Here is a 16,691-nt window from a genome sequence, read left to right on the forward strand (position 1 = left end):
TTTCCATCACTGCACCCCCTCACCCATCACACCCTGGGGGGAGAGCCCTCTCTGCCTCTGGGCTGCCACGATCCCCTGCCCTTCCCCCATGACCCTTCCCCCATGACGGTCTCATTCCAGGCTACGTTTCCAGTTTCCAGCGCAGAATCGGGTAGGATAGCTATTTGTGGAGTGAATGCATTTACAGCACACCCACGATGTCCCGTGTTAGGCGCTGGGAACACAGAAGAGCGAAGCAGGATGCCTGGCCTGTAGGAAGTCAAAGCTAAGTGCCAAGGAGAATAAGACTTATTGTCCAAGAAGAGAAGGTGCAGAGAGAATGGCATCGGTTCCAGGGAGAGACAGCACCAGGGCTGAGGCGGCTCGGAGCAAGGGCTGACGGCGTAATAGGATGAGCACCCGGAGGACTTAGAGGAAAGGGCTTCACGGCAAGTTCACGATGGAGAAGCGCGGCTCATGGACCCTCATTCCAACTCCATCTCGTCTGATCTCCCACCACGGCTCAGTCCAGCCTTGCCCATCCACCTGAGGAGGCCGGCGCCCCAGGCCACCTTGCACCTCTTTGCCGGCTGACGCTCCAGGCGCGCCACGGGAGGCAGTCGGGTGGTGCAGAACGGGAGCGAACCTCCACGAAGACGCTCTTGGGTTGGAACTCAGGCTCCTCCCTTTCCAGCTGTCTACTCTCAGAAGAGTGGGCATACTGGATTTAAGAAAGCCCTCCACATTCATGGCCACCTGGAACATCAGGGCATGAGATCTTATTTGGAAATGCTGCTGCTGCTGCTAAGTCATTTCAGTCGTGTCCGACTCTGTGCGACCCCAGACACGGCAGCCCGCCAGGCTCCACCGTCCTTGGGACTCTCCAGGCAAGAACAGTGGAGTGGGTTGCCATTTCCTTCTCCAATGCAGGAAAGTGAAAAGTGAAAGTGAAGTCGCTCAGTCATGTCCAACTCTTCGCAACCCCATGGACTGCAGCCCACCAGGCTCCCCCGTACTTGGGATTTTCCAGGCAAGAGCACTGGAGTGGGGTGCCATTGCCCTCTCCCTATTTGGAAATAGGACAATGCAATTAGTTAAGATGAGATGTCCTCGTAAGGAGAGGAGAGCTGGAGACAGATGCCCACATGGGGAATGCCACGCTGCCATGATGATGGTGGAGGTTGGAGTGACGGGTCTATAAGCCAAGGAACACTGAGGATTGCTGACCAGAAGTTATAAGAGGCAAAGAAAGATTCTTCTCTGGAGGCTTTGGAGGGAGCCTGGCCCCGCTGACACCTTGATTTCAGACTTCTCGCTTTCAAAGCTGTGAGAGAATAAATTCCTGTTGTTTTTAGCCACCCAGGTGGTGGTAATTTGTTAGGGCAGCCCCAGAAAACTAATACAGGGAGTGTAACAGCCAAAAGATGGGTTAGCAAGGAGCCTGTGCATAGTAGGTGTTCAGAACACGTTAGCGCCCATTGCTTTTTATTAATTCAGTATATGTGTCTGCTTTCTCCTCCGTCCACCTGAAACAGACCTCTCGTTCTGCAGAAATTCCTATGGCTTGCCCTGTGCCCTATTTGGTACAGCATCTTTCACATCCAGCGTCATCCTAAATTCCTCCTATTACCTTAAATTCGCCTATGGTCTGGGGACTGGGAAAACAAGCCACATGACTGTTCGTTCATAAAACTAGAGTCTGTGGGTCAAAAGAAATCTCAGAGGCCACTTCTCCAATCCATTTCTGATTCCTGATCATCTTCTAAAGCACAGCACTTATAACCTACACACATATAACCCCACAAATAACCTACACACACACACACACACACACACACACACACACAGGAAAATTCCTTTTCCTTCAGCTCGTCCCACTGTAGGCTAATGAATATTTCTATACCGCATGAGCAAAGTAGACAAACATCCTGCCAGATCACACCCTTCCCCTATCCAGACCCCACCATGGTTCCCACCACCCTTGGAGCAGATTCCAGACCCCGAGGCTGGCCCACAAGGCCCACAGTGGCTGCTCTCTGATCACGGTTCCCTCTACATTCTGCACCCCACTCAAGCAGACCCCCGCTCCCCCCACCTAGAGTCTGCCTGCAGGGTGGGAGACCCAGGTTCCATCCCTGGGTCAGGATGACTCCCTGGAGAAGGAAACGGCACCCCACTCCAGTATTCTTGCCTGAAAAACCCCATGGATGGAGGAGCCTGGCGGGCTACAGAACATGGGGTCACAGAATCGGACACGACTGAGCGACTTCTCCTTCACTTTCCTTCTGCCTGTCATCCCCCTGCCCACGTCTGCAGGCTTGTCACCACCTCGTTCAGCTGCCAGGTCAAATGTCACCTCCTCACAGACACAGCCCTCTGCCCCTCCTGTGATGAACACTTATCTCAACCCCATGAACTTGGGGAGTTTGTTCCCCTAGGGCAAGGGTCCCCAACCTCTGGGATCTAATAATGCCTGATGATCTGAGATAACGCTGATATAATAATAATAGAAATAAAGTGCACGATAAATGTCACGCACTTGAATCAGCCCCAAACCATCCCTTCCCCTCCGGTCCCTGGAAAAACTGTCTTCCATGAAAATCGTCCCTGGTGCCAGAAAAGTTGGGGACAGCTGCAGAGTGAGGGTTCTGTGAGGACTGGGGTCCCCGGCTCCAGGACAGCACTTCCCCCTCAGGAGACGCTCCATAGACAGATTAGTATTAAATGAATGAGTTGAATCCATCTGCGTTTCATTTTTCAAAAAATAATCAAGTTTATCTTCCCACTTCATTTTCACAAATGCTTTAGGAAGGAGATTATTTCCATTTTCTGGCAAAAGTAGGCAAAAATTGAAGTTTTACTGGAATCTGGCACCAAAGTAACCAGCCAGAGTCTACCCAGACAGTAGCAAGGGGAGAAACTCAAACCCAGCTCTTCTGATCCCCAGCTGTCATCCCCACCCCCCACCACACACGCTGATTCAAACCCTGACCGAGAGGCACGGTCCTGGCTGGGTGCTGGACTCCCTGGTCAGGTGGTGGCCTCTACCTGTGGTCCCAGGGCAGCTGCGCGGCAAGGCACCTGGATACCAAGCATGCTGGTGACATCGACGATGGTGATGAGCTGGCGTCTCAGTGCTGCCTGCGTCAGGGAGGGGTCCACGCGCTGTACAGACGCACACACTCGCTGATTCCTCCCGTCAGCTCTATGAGGCAGGCCTTGCTCCCATCGTGAGGATGTGAAAACTGAGGCACAGACAGAGGTGAACTCACACGCCCTGGGAAACTCAGGATGCAGCCTCCCGAGGCCCAGCCCAGAGCTGTGCTCAGGCCGTGTGTGTTCACCCCTGGCAGGGCGGGCAGGCGCCCAGCTCCTCTGCACTGGCGGAAGCCCCAGGCAAGCGGGGCTATCCTCATCCCACGGAGGTGGGGAATGGGCTCCCGGAGTCCCAGCTAAGCATTCTCAGCCTGTAAGTGAGCGAGCCAAGGGGCAAGGTCAGGAGTGTTTGGTTCCAAAGCAAGTGCTGGGAATGGCTGGGCTCTTCTGCCATGAAACCTGGTGGAGGGGAGAGACACGGTGGAGGGGAGAGACACAGCAGAGGGAGAAGGGGGCGCCCTGGGGGCCAGGGGAGGAAGGGGAGCTGTTTCCTGCCTCTCAGAGAGGCGGATGCCACGTGCCCGATCCAGGTTGGGCCATCGCCTGCCGCACAGGCCTTCTGTCCTCGCCCCACCAGCTCCCGCTCCATCTCCAAGACCCACTGAGGGAGCTGGAACCACCTACAGCCCTAGACCAGCTGCCCAGGTCACAAACAGATCCGAGCCTCAGGACATGGGAGGCGGGGAGCTGATGGAGCCCCACGCAGATGCCAAGTTCAAAAGAGAATCTCAGGGACACAGTGACAAATGCGGGACTCAGCACAAAAGCATCCAAATGACAGGAGAAAAACAGAACCAGATGGACCGGCCTCCTCGTCCAGCCAGGCTGCCTCAGGCCTGCTCGGCTCAGGCCGCCCGCTCCTGCAGACCGGCAGGGTCCACCCCGACTGCGGACGCCACTCCCCTCGCCTGGAACACCGTCTCCACTCTACCCCAGACCCTCCCCAGAGTCCTCAGGAGGCGCTAGCAGAATCCGCTCCACCTCCCGAGCCCTGCTCTGACTCTGGGACTCCCCTCAGCCCTCTTTTCTGTTCCTCCAGGGGTGCCATCTGCCCCCAAGCTGACTGCTCGAGCCCCTCTTCCTGTGGGCACGGAACCTCATGGTTTGTAAGGCAGTTCTTTCATACCCGCTGTCTCCAGGGATCCCAAGAACAGCCTGGGGGAATGGGAACTGTTTTCCCATTGGACACACGAGGCTCAGAGAGGACAGGTGACTGGTCTGAGGTCACACAGCTAGAAACCACGAGAGGCAGAACCGGAAGTCTGAGACTTCGCTCTGAACTCAGCACACTGGCCAGAGCCTGGGACCCAGTGAGCGCGTAACAGGGAATGAATGAATCAAGCAGGTTCCTGAGGTAGGTGCAGCCTTCCTTTTCTCCCCCTACCCCCAGAATTTCCTCCCTGTGGGCTCCTGGAACCTCTGAAGGCCATCCCAGTCTGAAATCCCTCCGCAGGGAAGAGAGGAGAGAAGGGACATTGTGCACTCTTCTGGTCCACTCTGATGCCCCCACCCCAGCTTCCCACTGGACTTGGCTGCCATCCGCCCAGGATGATCCCGCTCTCCCCTCCATCACAGGCAGAGGTCACCCCATGATAAGGCCCAGCTGGAGCACCCTCACCCCAGGGAGATGGCGTGATAGCTGGCCATGTTTTACAAGCTCACAAATCCCCGATAAAAGCTGGCGGCTCAGCTGGCTCCAGCGAGATAAGGACATGCCCTCAGCTCCCTCCCTCGGCCCTCACCCGTGCCAGGGAAGAAAGACCGGCCCAAACTCACATCTGATGAGAACCGCTCTGACCTGCAGGGACCCCTCATCGCCCGGGACAGACGGACATCACCACAACCCACAGGACAGGCTTACCGGCACCACGGAGCAGGCAGATGGAGGAAGGCCAAGAGAACTGCTCCTTGGGAAAGCCCTCAGCTGGGCAATGCCCCTCCGGAATTCTGATGAACGCTAACCAGACACTGCCTGTGCCCCAGGACCCGGGCAAGCACACACGCATCCCCCCACGCCTGCCTCCAGCAGCCCAGGGGTCGATCGCTCACATCCCCGTGCTGTAAAGAAGAAGCTAGGAGCAGAGGTGAAGACTGGGGTCTGTGGTGGGCTGGGCTCTGGGGACCGGACCAGGAGACAGAAAATAACGCACAGGGCGATTTCTTTGGGTGTCAGAGCTGGCACCCGCGGAGGGAGGCAGGAGGGGCAGGCAGAGGGCAGCCGAGCCCTGTGCCTTGGCCAGACCCCGCTGGGTCTCGGGAGCAGAAACGAGCCTTCAGCATTGCTCTGAATTGAGGCCTGAGCACAAGGCCCTTGCATCCATCGAGGGGCCATCAGATAGGCCAGCCTTTGGGGAGGCATGGCCTGGGGTTAGTTGGTGGCCTTCAAGGGCAATGCCCCACAGAGGCTGGGCTGTGAGAGGCCTGGGGGTGAGAGTGCTCAGTCACAGTTACCAGCTCTGAGCCGGGTGGCAACCCAGGTCTGCCTGCCCTCCCCACCCTCTGAAGGGTGACTCTAGACCACCTTGCCGAATGATCTCAGCCTCCAAACTTAGCTTTCTGCTCCTTTCAGAGAGAGACAGAGAGAGACTTACAGAGTTAGTGCTATTTTCTTTTCCAGAGGATCTTCCCAACCCAGGTATCGAACCTGGGTCTCCTGCATTGTAGGCAGACACTTTACCGTCTGAGCCACCAGGGAAGTCCTTTAGTAGGAGATGGTTGCCTCAAAGTTAGAAGGCCTTGCTGTTAGGCCTGGCCCTGGCACTGCCCAGCTCTGGTTAATCTGGGGGATGAACCCAGCTGGACCCCATGTCTCTCTGGACTCTGACCTCACACTCTGGTTCTGGTCTTCACCTAGAGCGAGCCGGGGTGACCCAGCTCACCTCTGCGTCTTGCAGGGTCCTCTCCCCTCAACTCTGCAGCAGGACTAGCCCATGGGGGTCACACGGCCCCTCACTTACAGGCGAGTCCAGGACTGGCAGTGGTTTGCCCAACCAAAGGCCAGGGTCAGTCTCGAGGGGGAGATGCCCCAGGCTCAAACCCCAGCTCTAACAGGTTCCAGCTCTGTGTCCTTGGGCTTGTGAGTTCACTTTTCTGTGCCTTCATCCCCAGTGGTAAACAGGAACGGTAATAATGTCACCTCCCTCCTGGGAACTGGGGGAGCTGATTGGCATCGAGGACTGAGCCTGGTGCCCGGCACACAGGAAGCCCCGCTCGGCAGCTGTCCCCTCCACCCCCGTCGCCACCTGGGGGTGCGGCCGGCTCAGAGGTGAGTCTCCAAGCCTGGCCCTGTCCCCGTCCCCGCCCCTCCCGCTGACAACCTCCAAGGAAGTCCAGGCTCCAAAACGTCACCGCTATGAATTTACCTCCGCTGTTTCCACTTCCTCTGCCCATATTTATATTCTACCCCGTGAGGACGTCTTGAAAGTCCCCACTCCCAGCCAGCGACTCAGCCTTCTCCGCAGTGATCTAATCAAAGGCCATATTTTACGGGCATGCGCTAACCCAAAGACCATATTTCATGGGGGCGATCTAATCAGCAAACTGCATTTCCAAGGTGGGGATCTAAATTCATGGGTATATTTCATGGCTTGAGATCTAATCATGGGGCAATATTTCATAGCAGGGATCTAATCCCAAGGAAATATTTCTTGCTTGGGAGATCAGAGCAGTTCAACATGACTTTTGCTTCCTCTTTCTTTTAAATTTATTTTTATGTTTCAAGAAAAGTTGAAAGTATCGTAGCCAGTCACAACTTTGCCAACGGTTAGGTCACTCTTAATAAAAAGTAGTCTTTACTAAATGGTGATTCATCCAGTTCTCTCTGATGTCACAGAAAGTTTTCGAGACATGACTGGGTTTGTAGCTGCTGCTGCTGCTGCAGCTAAGTCGCTTCAGTCGTGTCCAACTCTGTGCGACCCCATAGATGGCAGCCCACCAGGCTCCCCCATTCCTGGGATTCTCCAGGCAAAAACACTGGAGTGGGTTGCCATTTCCTTCTCCAAGGCATGAAAGTGAAAGTGAAGTCGCTCAGTCGTGTCCGACTCTAGCAACCCCATGGGCTGCAGCCCACCAGGCTCCTCCGTCCATGGGATTTTCCAGGCGAGAGGACTGGAGTGGGGTGCCCTCAAATCCATGTGGGACCTCCAGATTCAACGTCCGAGGAGCACTGTGATTCCTTATTCTTCCTTCCTCCCCTCCCGCCCTGTCTCCTCCCCCACCTTCCTTCCTCCATTCCTTCCTTCCTCAAGTGTTCTAAGTGCCTGCTTAGTGCCAAGAACTGTGCTTGGAATCACTGATCCAGAGCAGAGCAAGATATATATCCCCTATTCTGAATTAAATGCTTGTGAACCCCCAAATTAATATGTTGAAGCTCTAACCCCCTAATGTATCATATTTGGAGGTCTTTGGAAAGTCATTAGGTTAGATGAGGTCATGAGGGTGGGTGGCTGCCCTGGTGGCTGAGCGCTAAAGAACTCGCCTGCAATGCAGGAGCCACAGCAGATGCGGGTTCAATCCCTGGGTCAGGAAGATCCCCTGGAGAAGGGAATGGCAACCCACTCCAGTATTCTTGCCTGGAAAATCCCACGGACAGAGGAGCCTGGCAGGCTACAGTCCATGGGGTCATAAAGAGTCAGACACGACTGAAGCGACTCAGCAGACACACGTGAGGGTGGGGCCTCCCAGACCCGACCAGCTTTCCCTCTCTCCCTCTCTCTCTCTCACTGCCGTGTGGGCATATGGCGAGAAAGTGCCTGAATGAGAGCAGGAAGAGGGGCCTCACTGGGCACCACACCTGCTGGCACCTTGGTCTTGGACGTCAAGCCTCCAGAACTGTGAGAAATGAGTGGCTGTGGTATTTGTTATAACACCTTGCGCTGAGACACGGCCCTTGCCATCTTGATGTTGCTCTTTTGGGAGAGACAGACATTCAGCAAAGAGTCATTAGAGAGAAGATGGTTGCAATTAGGATCCATGCAGTGAAGAAAGGCAGGGTGCTGCAAGTGTACAGACCCTAGACTCAGCTGAGGAGGCCTGCCTTGAGAAAATAGAGATCTGGAGGAGGGGCAGGAGCTGCCCAGACGGCCTTAGGTGGAGGCTGGAAGGCAGGGAGAGGAGGGAAGAGCATTCTAGGTGGTGGAAAGGGCATATGCAAAGACCCTGAGATTATAAGGAACCTGCTCAATCAGAGGGACAGGGAGACCAGTGGCCCAGGAGGAGGCTGGAGAGGGGGGGTGAACCCAGGCTGCTGGGGTCGGGATCCCAATCCTGACACTTCTGAGCTGGGGAACCTAGGGCCAGAGTACCTACCTGGACTGAGCCTCAGTGTCCTCATCTGTAGCATGGAATAATAGCACATAATCTATAAAAACATTGATATCTGAAACTAATACACTACTATAAATCAGCTACACTTCAATTCTTAAATGGGAATAATAACAGTAGCTACTTCAGGGGATGTTGCCTTTTTTCTGTAAGCAAAAGAAAGCTACCAGGAGATTTGAGGAAGGATTAGATTAATATATATATGAAAGTACTGAGTGTTAGTCGCGCAGTCGCGTCCGACTCTTTGTGACCCCATGGACTGTAGCCTGCCGGGCTCCTCTGCCCAGGGAATTCTCTAGGCAAGAATACTGGAGTGGGCTGCCACGCCCTCCTCCAGGGGATCTTCTCAACCCAGGGATCGAACCCAGGTCTCCTGTATTGCAGGCAGATTCTTCACCGTCTGAGTCACGAGGGATATTTTTTATCTTTTGGCTGCTCTGTGCAGCAAGCGGGATCTTAGTTCCCCACCCATCAATCGAACCCACGCTCCCTGCATTGACACTGTGGAATCTTAACTACCGGGTGGCCAGGGAGTTCCCTGGGTTAGTATTTTTTAAGTACCCTAGCAGTTGCTACTCTGAGAACGGATTCTAAGAAGACAAGAAGGGAGAAAGGGGTCTGGCTAGGATGCTACTGGACACATTCAGGGGGAGAGATGTTGGACTTCACACCCAAGGAGGGGGACCGCAGGGGGCAGCTCCCAGTGATCCTGGGGAGGGATCTTTACAAGGCCTCAGAGAATGGACAGACAGGTATGGAGGATGACTTCCAAGTACTCGGTTTTGAGACAGATGGTATCCATCTTATTCCCCACAGTTCTAAGGTGGGGTGGAATGATGCAGAGAGAGAAAGCCAGAGAGAGACTGAGACCCGGCAATCCGTTTCCCAATCCTTTGGGAACTCTCTGTTGAGGGAAGGTTTGTAAGCCGCACTCCTTTCATGCCCTGCCCCTAATAGCTCTGCCTTCCCCAAGCCAATTTCGAGCAAATCAGTCTCCCAGGTAGAGCAGAGAAAGCTTCGAGACGCTCCAATACAATAAGTGTTTGGGGACGGGGAATAAAAGGCTTCCGGGGAGCTCAGAAACTCGCATTTAAATATCACAGCTCATCACTCACCTCATCGCCAGCACATTTACCCTGCCGTCTCTCTAACCATCTTTCCAAACGGGAAACGCGTCGCTGTTTTGCAAAAAGCACTTTCACCCGCTTTATTTCGCCTGATTCTCACAACAGCCCTCGGGAGACACACAGACACGCAGCAGCACGCCCATCTCCCAGGCGGAGAAACTGAGGCTCAGAGGCCGGAAATGGCTCCCCTAGCGGGAGCAGCGGCAACTACAACTGCGGGAAGTGTGCGCCAAGCCCGTGTCCTGAGCCTGATACTCTCAGAGGCGCTTGCAGACACTGTGATGCGCTCATTCTTACAGCGGGCTCTATGCGATAGGTGTTACTATTATACCCATTTTTCAGAGGGGGAAACAGAGGTACGGAGTGGCAATGCGTCTTGCCCCAGGCCATGTAGCTAGTAAGTGGTGGAGCTGGGATCCCGACCCAAGAAGTCTCACTCCAAAATCTGTCTTTAGCCACCAGGATATACATCCTCAGTGAGGAAGGAGGGATGCAGTTCGGCTCTGCCCAGCGTCCAGGAAACAATACTTCAGCTGTCAGTGGGTGATACCACCTGTGAGTTAAATGCCTGAGAAATGCCATTAGGAATTACAAATCCACGTAGATCCCGCTGCCTGGAGGACCTCGGGCCTGGAGCACGCTTGGTTTCCGTGTTTCTCCCGATCATTGACTTTAATATTTAGAAACCACTTCAGAGCTCAGTGGGGGGAGCATTTCCTAGAAGGTGTGTAGAAATGAGCAGCCAGCTCTAAACCTGCATCCCGGAGGTTGACAGAGGGTGGGCGGGAGCGTCCCTGCATTCTGCGCGTCCGGGGTCACGGGTGCAGCCCACAGACGGGTCTGTCCACCCCACCTATTTTCCGGTCTGCGGAGATGCCTTGCTTTTTTCTGCAAGGGTGAGCCAGAGATCCGGGACCACACCAGGCTTTGGAATTCTACAAAGGGAGGGGCTATAATCTCTAAGAATTTAAGATGGAGGATCATCCACATTGCGAACAAGGCAGGATGCACGTCCATGTCAGGGATAAGGGGGGACCGAAGGGGCTGGGAGAGGGAGCTTGCGTGTGTTCAACCGCCTCCCCTGCAGAACCGCTCAGGTCCAGACGGCCCTCCCTCCTGTGGGCAGGGCAACAACAGCACCTTGGGCTGGCTTCCGGTTCAGGGTCAAGTTCCTGGCGCCCGATCTCCTCGTCTCAGGGGTGGCCTGCCGTGCCCTCCCCAAAGGACCAGAACCCTGTCGTCATGTCAGCCTGTCACTAGACCGCCACCTGGGTACGATGGGAGCCCAGAGACGAGTCTCATTTGAATCTCGTTTGAGGAAAATGATTAAAGGTTCAGAGGGATTAATTTACACGGAAAGATTAAAGAAACTAAATCCGTGTAGCCTGGCTGAACCATGACCAAAGATTGGGGACTTCAGGGATGTTTCCAAATATTTGAAGAGAGCAGCAACCCTAGGAAGGGAGAGAGGGGGGTGGTCCGGTCCAGAGGAGGGGAAGATGGGGGTAGGGAATCGGGGGTGATGACAAAGAGAAACCTGGAGTACCCCTCAGCGCCTTGGAAACAGACTGATCCTGTGGTGCTCACCCCGTGCAAGCCCGACCTAATGTGACTGAACAGGCTGTGTCTGCTGGTACCTGCTTTTCAGATGACAAATCTAAGACACAGAGAGAGGGAAAGTTTCTCGCCCAAAGTCACGTGGTTGGTGAGTAACAGAAGGTGAACCCACGCTGGCCTGACTCTTAACCGTTACACCAAAATAGCCTGTGATCACTTGGACTGGGGTTCAGCAAACACCCACCCTTTCTCCCTTTCCCTGTGAGCAGAACCTACCTCCCCACCCCACCCCCCAGTTTATGGTCATGTGACTGGTTTTGGCCAGTGGGGTGACAGATAACAGCAGATTGAGAGGGGCTTGTCCAGCAGCACTTGCCCCTTGGATTTCTGCGTTGCACTCTGCATGCAGAGAAGAGAAGGGCTTTCCTCTGGAGCTGCGGCTGCCTCAGCGGGGACTCAAGAGTGAACACACGTGAAACAGAGTTGAACTCAGCCCAGAATCCCAGAGCCAAGGCCGGCCGGACCCACAGCTTAAAGAGAACTGCTCCACCGAGCCCAACCCAGATCAGCCGATCTCAGCCAACCACAGGGCCATGGTTTTGAGGGTAAATAATTGTTTTAAGCCACTAAGTTTGAAATTGGTTATTACACAGCGACAGTTATTTCATAGCTTGTGAGATCTGAATGCTGCCCAAGGCCCCGCATGATCGGGCTTGTGCTGGTTTTCCAGGCTTATCTCTGATCTCCTGCCCATGGGTACCAAACGCACAAGATTCTCATTGCCCATAGAATGTTCTTTTGACTGATAGATGTCTTGCTCAAGTGCATTCATTTTTGCCAGCTATATGGAGGTATAACTTAACATGAAATTTACCAGTTCACAGATGTGGCCTGTGCTCACAGGGTTTTTCTCAATGGGTAGGGAGAATTCCCAAATTGCAGTGATGGATGGCACCGCAAAGTTCACGGAATGAAGCCCTTTTCTTTTATTATCAATGGGGAGTGGAATCTCCGAGTGGAAGAGTGTGCTAGAGCCAGGCTGTGTGGCTCCTGGCCCAGCTCTCCATCCCCCACCCCAGCAGCATCCTCAGACCAGCCAGCAGGTTCCGACCCCGAGCGTAAGGTGAGATCGTGCCTCAGCCAGGGCAATTACCCAGAGAGGCCTCTGAGGCTGCTTTTAGCCCAGCACACAGGGTTCAGGGCAATCTATTAGGAAAAAGATATTAAGGCGGCGAGGGCAGCCTGGCTGGGAGGGAGGGGTGGATTCCTGCAGCGCTCGGGCCTTCTGTTTGCAGCTGGTGAGAAAGGGTGGCATCGTGTCTGCAGGATGAGGGCAGGGATGGCAGGTCCATCATGGGGACTGAAGTGACTCATCAGGGGAACGAGAGACGAGGCCCAGGGGCCCGGAGCACAGGCCAAACGCGAGGACGCAGAGGTGGAGCCCGCAGGCAGTTTTGCCAGCTGCAGAGGCCTCCACCCCATTTGTCACATTGGCCCCAGTCCCCCCGTGTGTGCTGCTTGACCCCGCCCTGGCAGTAACCGAGGGCACAGCTGGGCGGGTGGGTGGGGGCTGAGAGAATGGAGTTCGGGAATGAGTCTCATTTCCATCCATCCATCCGTGCGTCCGTCCATTCACGCAACAGTGGCAACCAAGACAGACTCAGCCTTTTATCTCACGAGCCACCTAATTCCAGCTCAGAGCTGCTCTGAGGGAAAGGGCTGGGGTTCCGTGATGGCCTTCAGCAGGCAGATGGGACCTAGGCCACAGCTTCAGGAAAAGCAGCATCAAGTTACCCTTGAGAGATACCTTCTGGAGACTGTGGTGAGCCTTCTTCTTTCTGTGGGAAAGAAGAGTGTCCTACCGGAGCTCAGGGCTTTGTCCATCGGGAAAGGGTTCAGATCTGACATACAGGATATCAAACAGGCTGCTGGTGTAGGGCAGATGTCCACAAATCTGCATCTCAGTCCAGTTCTGGAACTTTCTAGCTGGGAGAGTTTGGGTGAGTTTTTCAACTTCTCTGAATCTACTTTCCTTACTTATAACTGAGCTCACCAGACACCAAATGAATGGAAGCCATCACCCCACTCTGTCTGGTCTCATGACAGCACTGGGTTCAAGATGTGCTTACCAGAGGCCTTCGCACTGGCCTAGAAGTGGCCCGGGCCCAAGCACCCAGTCCAGGGGGCCCAACCACGCTGCTGGCCCAGACATGCCCCTGGGTGGGGTGGGGGGTGGTCAGTGAATTCTGAAGGCCTCCCCCGCCGCCCCACCAACCCCTGCAAATACTTGGAGGACAAATTCAAGAGAGAACAAGCTGACATTCTGTCCCCTCTGGGTGGAGGGTGCCTTTCCAGGGCATGGCGGGACCTCAGGAGCAGGGAGGGGCTGGAGATGGAGGCCGGGTCATGGCTGCCCCTGCCTTCTGAGAGATTCCTGCCTCACCCGTCTGTACGAAGCACAGCCCAAAGGTCCTTGTTGTCATCACCACACACAGAGTCTGGGCTGCTCCAGACGGAACACCCTGGGCCAAAACAGCCTTTGGGGGAGTGCACACAGGCCTCTAATTAAAAGCTCCATCACATCAACGTCGCCGCCACATTCAGACAAGGAGCTGGGCCTCTGTTTGGTGTTCACTGGAGCAGCATGGTCTCCGTCATACGTAGGATGGGGCTTCAGAAATGCCAGGAGGTGCTGGACGGTGCAAAACATGCTTGGCTGAAGACAGAGGGTCCACCAGCCCCGGGGCCAGGGATCGGGAGGAGGGGGCAGAGATGAGGAAGGTACTTCCCCTTCCCTCGTGAGGAGCTTCGACAGAGGGGAACCCTGAGCCCCCGAATCCCAGGTCAGGAGACTAAGGCCAGGAGGGTGGGACATCCACACAGGTTGTAGGGGGCAGGTGCGTCCATCAGGGCCCCCGACTCCCGGTCACCTCCCACAGGACAGCCTGGAAGGCTCCAGAGCACACAGGAGCCGGAGGACTAGACTTGACCCAGAAGGGAAACGAAGCCAGCCCTGCACCTCACAGCCTCCCTGCCTGCACCTTCCAGACCCCTCCTTGGTTCACACCTGGGGCCTTTCCACACCTTGTCCTATCGAGGGCTGCTGTTGATCTACCAGCTATGTGACTCTGGGGCACGCGCGTCTGTCTTTCCAGACCTCGCATCCCTGGTGAGGTGATAGCTCCTCGTGCGGAGTGGTGAGGACTGAAGCCAGCACGCCAGGTACCACGGCGGCTGTGCCTTCCGTGTGCTGCAAGTGTCCCATCCACTCATTGGTTTGTGCGTGCAGCAAATACTTCGTGGGCACATGCTGGATGCCAGGCACTGTCCTCAACGCTGAGGACACAGGGTGAGTAGATGCAGACCTCGCCTCGTGGAGGCAGCGGTCCCCAACCGTTGGCACAGGGGCTGGTTCTGTGGAAGACAATTTTTCCGTGGAGGGTGGGGGGTGGGGGGAATGGTTTCGGGATGATTCAAGGGCATTCAAGGGCATTACCTTCATCGTGCATTTTATTTCTGTTGTTACATCAGCTCCACCTCAGATCATTAGGCATCAGATCCCAGAGGTTGGGGACCCCCGGCCTAGAGGACCACAGCCAGGCACATACAGATAACGTACATTGTATGTGGTACATATTCCATCGTGGGGCTGCCCTAGTAGCTCAGACGGTAGAGCCTCTGCCTGCCCTGCAGGAGACCCTGGTTCCATCCCTGGGCCAGGAAGATCCCCTGGAGAAGGAAATGGCAACCCACTCCAGTACTCCTGCCTGGAGAACTTCATGGACAGAGGAGCCTGGTGGGCTACAGTCCATGGGGCTGCAGAGAGTCGGACACGACTGAGCGACTGAGCACACGTATGTTGTTTCATATATTTACATTCATCACATAATGTGATATCAGTGCTAAGCAATGGAGAGAGTCAAGCAGGGTAAGGAGACAAGAGTGAAGAGGTGGGAGGGGCTGTTTAGATAGAAAGGCCAGGAAGGGCCCCACTGGGGGGAGGACCTCACAGCAGAGACCCTCCAAGAGGAGAGGGAATGAGGCAAGGGGATGCTGGGGAAGAGGGCTCCAGGAGGAGGGAGAGGAACACCAGGCCCCTGAGCCTGCAGCGCCGCGGGCAGATCTGGGGCACCCAGGACTCCAGGGCAGCCGGGGCCAAGTGAGCTACTTGTTACTGTCATCATATTACTGCTACTAATTTATTATTATTCCTTAATATGATATTTGATCTGGGCCTGAAAGATGAGGTCCCAGCTTGCAAATTCGCACAACCCTAAGATTCACGTGCCTTCCCTGGGGGACCCTCACCCCAGGACGGCCCCTCCCCAGCAGTTCCGGCGTCCCCAGGTCAAGCAACAGCACCCCCACCCCCGGCAGAGCAAACCAATTCACCCATCTGCACCAGCGGGCACGGTGCCCGGGATGCAGAAACTGTTCTCATGTGGGTTCCTTTTATAATCGCTGGGGGGTGGGGAATGTAACAATAAGGAATGTACAATCTTGAATCCAGCCTGACTTGTATTTGCTTTTATACAGTGTGGTCATAAAGGAGATATTTTAATATTTTCACATGGAGGAATGGGTTCCCAGAAGCGATCGTGCCAGACGCACGAATCAGTGTGACTTCCACCCCCCAGCCCCGCCCCAAGGGGTGATGAGATGCTTGGCTGCCCTCCGGCTGCCCCTTGGCCCCTTCAGGATCTTGGCCAGGGGAGGCTGGAGTTAAAGGAGCTACTGTTGAGTTGCCCTGAGCCCCTGCCCCCTGCCCGCCCCCCGACGGGTGGAGCCCCCGCCTTGCTCAGCCAGGAAGAGGGGCCCAACGGCCTGCTGCTCCCGACTCCCGTCTCTCGCTTCTCCAAACCACACTCGGGAGCATCTATTAGAGACTTGCTGTCTCCATTTCTTGGCGAGTCTCTCTTCCTTCCCTTTAAATCTAGAGAAGCAGTGATTTAATATTAATATTTATTCATGTACTCAATTCTTTCCCTGTTAAATAATTTCTCAGCTGTCGGAGGCTTCTGAAGGCTAATTTAAAACAGGTGTCACGGTTATCTAACTTATGCCCTCAGATGCTCAGAGAGAAGGGCGGGGGGCGGGGGGCTCCACGTCTCGGCCCCCATCACCCACACTGCTCCGCCTGCTCTGAGGGGCCTGGATACCACAGAAAGGTCTGTCCCCCCAGGAGCCCAGCCCCTAGGCTGGGAGGCGGGGAGGTGCCCGCGTCTCTGGCTGGCTGGAGAAGCTGACACCAGGGCTTAACTTTAAAAGGGAGAGGGAGCTGTCAGGAAGGGGGAACTGGGAGAAGGAGAGAGGAAAAGGACACTCCAAGTGGCACTGAATGAGCTACACACAGAATAACAATAACCAAATAACCGCTGACGCTTGTACAGAATTTAATACGCGCCTGGCACGCTTCCATGGGCTTCGCATACATTAACCCATTTAACGCTCACACAGCCCCCAGTGGGTCTGTAGTCTCGTCCCCATTTCACAGATGAGGGCGTGGAGGCAATACGGGGTTACACAGCTTGCCTGATACCACATGCTAGT

At 55.1% G+C, this 16,691-nt stretch overlaps 1 protein-coding gene and 1 non-coding gene across 3 annotated transcripts in view; both read right to left on the reverse strand.

Annotated features, from left to right (window-relative positions):
* Nucleotides 1–16,691, reverse strand: part of IGSF21 (immunoglobin superfamily member 21) — a 279,944-nt gene that overhangs the window by 190,573 nt on the left and 72,680 nt on the right. The gene's annotated exons all lie outside the window — the stretch shown is intronic.
* Nucleotides 5,759–5,830, reverse strand: TRNAC-ACA. Its single transcript has one exon. It is a non-coding gene; the product is annotated as a tRNA-Cys (tRNA).

This window comes from Bos indicus x Bos taurus, chromosome 2, assembly GCF_003369695.1.
Source record: "Bos indicus x Bos taurus breed Angus x Brahman F1 hybrid chromosome 2, Bos_hybrid_MaternalHap_v2.0, whole genome shotgun sequence".
NCBI lineage: Eukaryota > Metazoa > Chordata > Mammalia > Artiodactyla > Bovidae > Bos > Bos indicus x Bos taurus.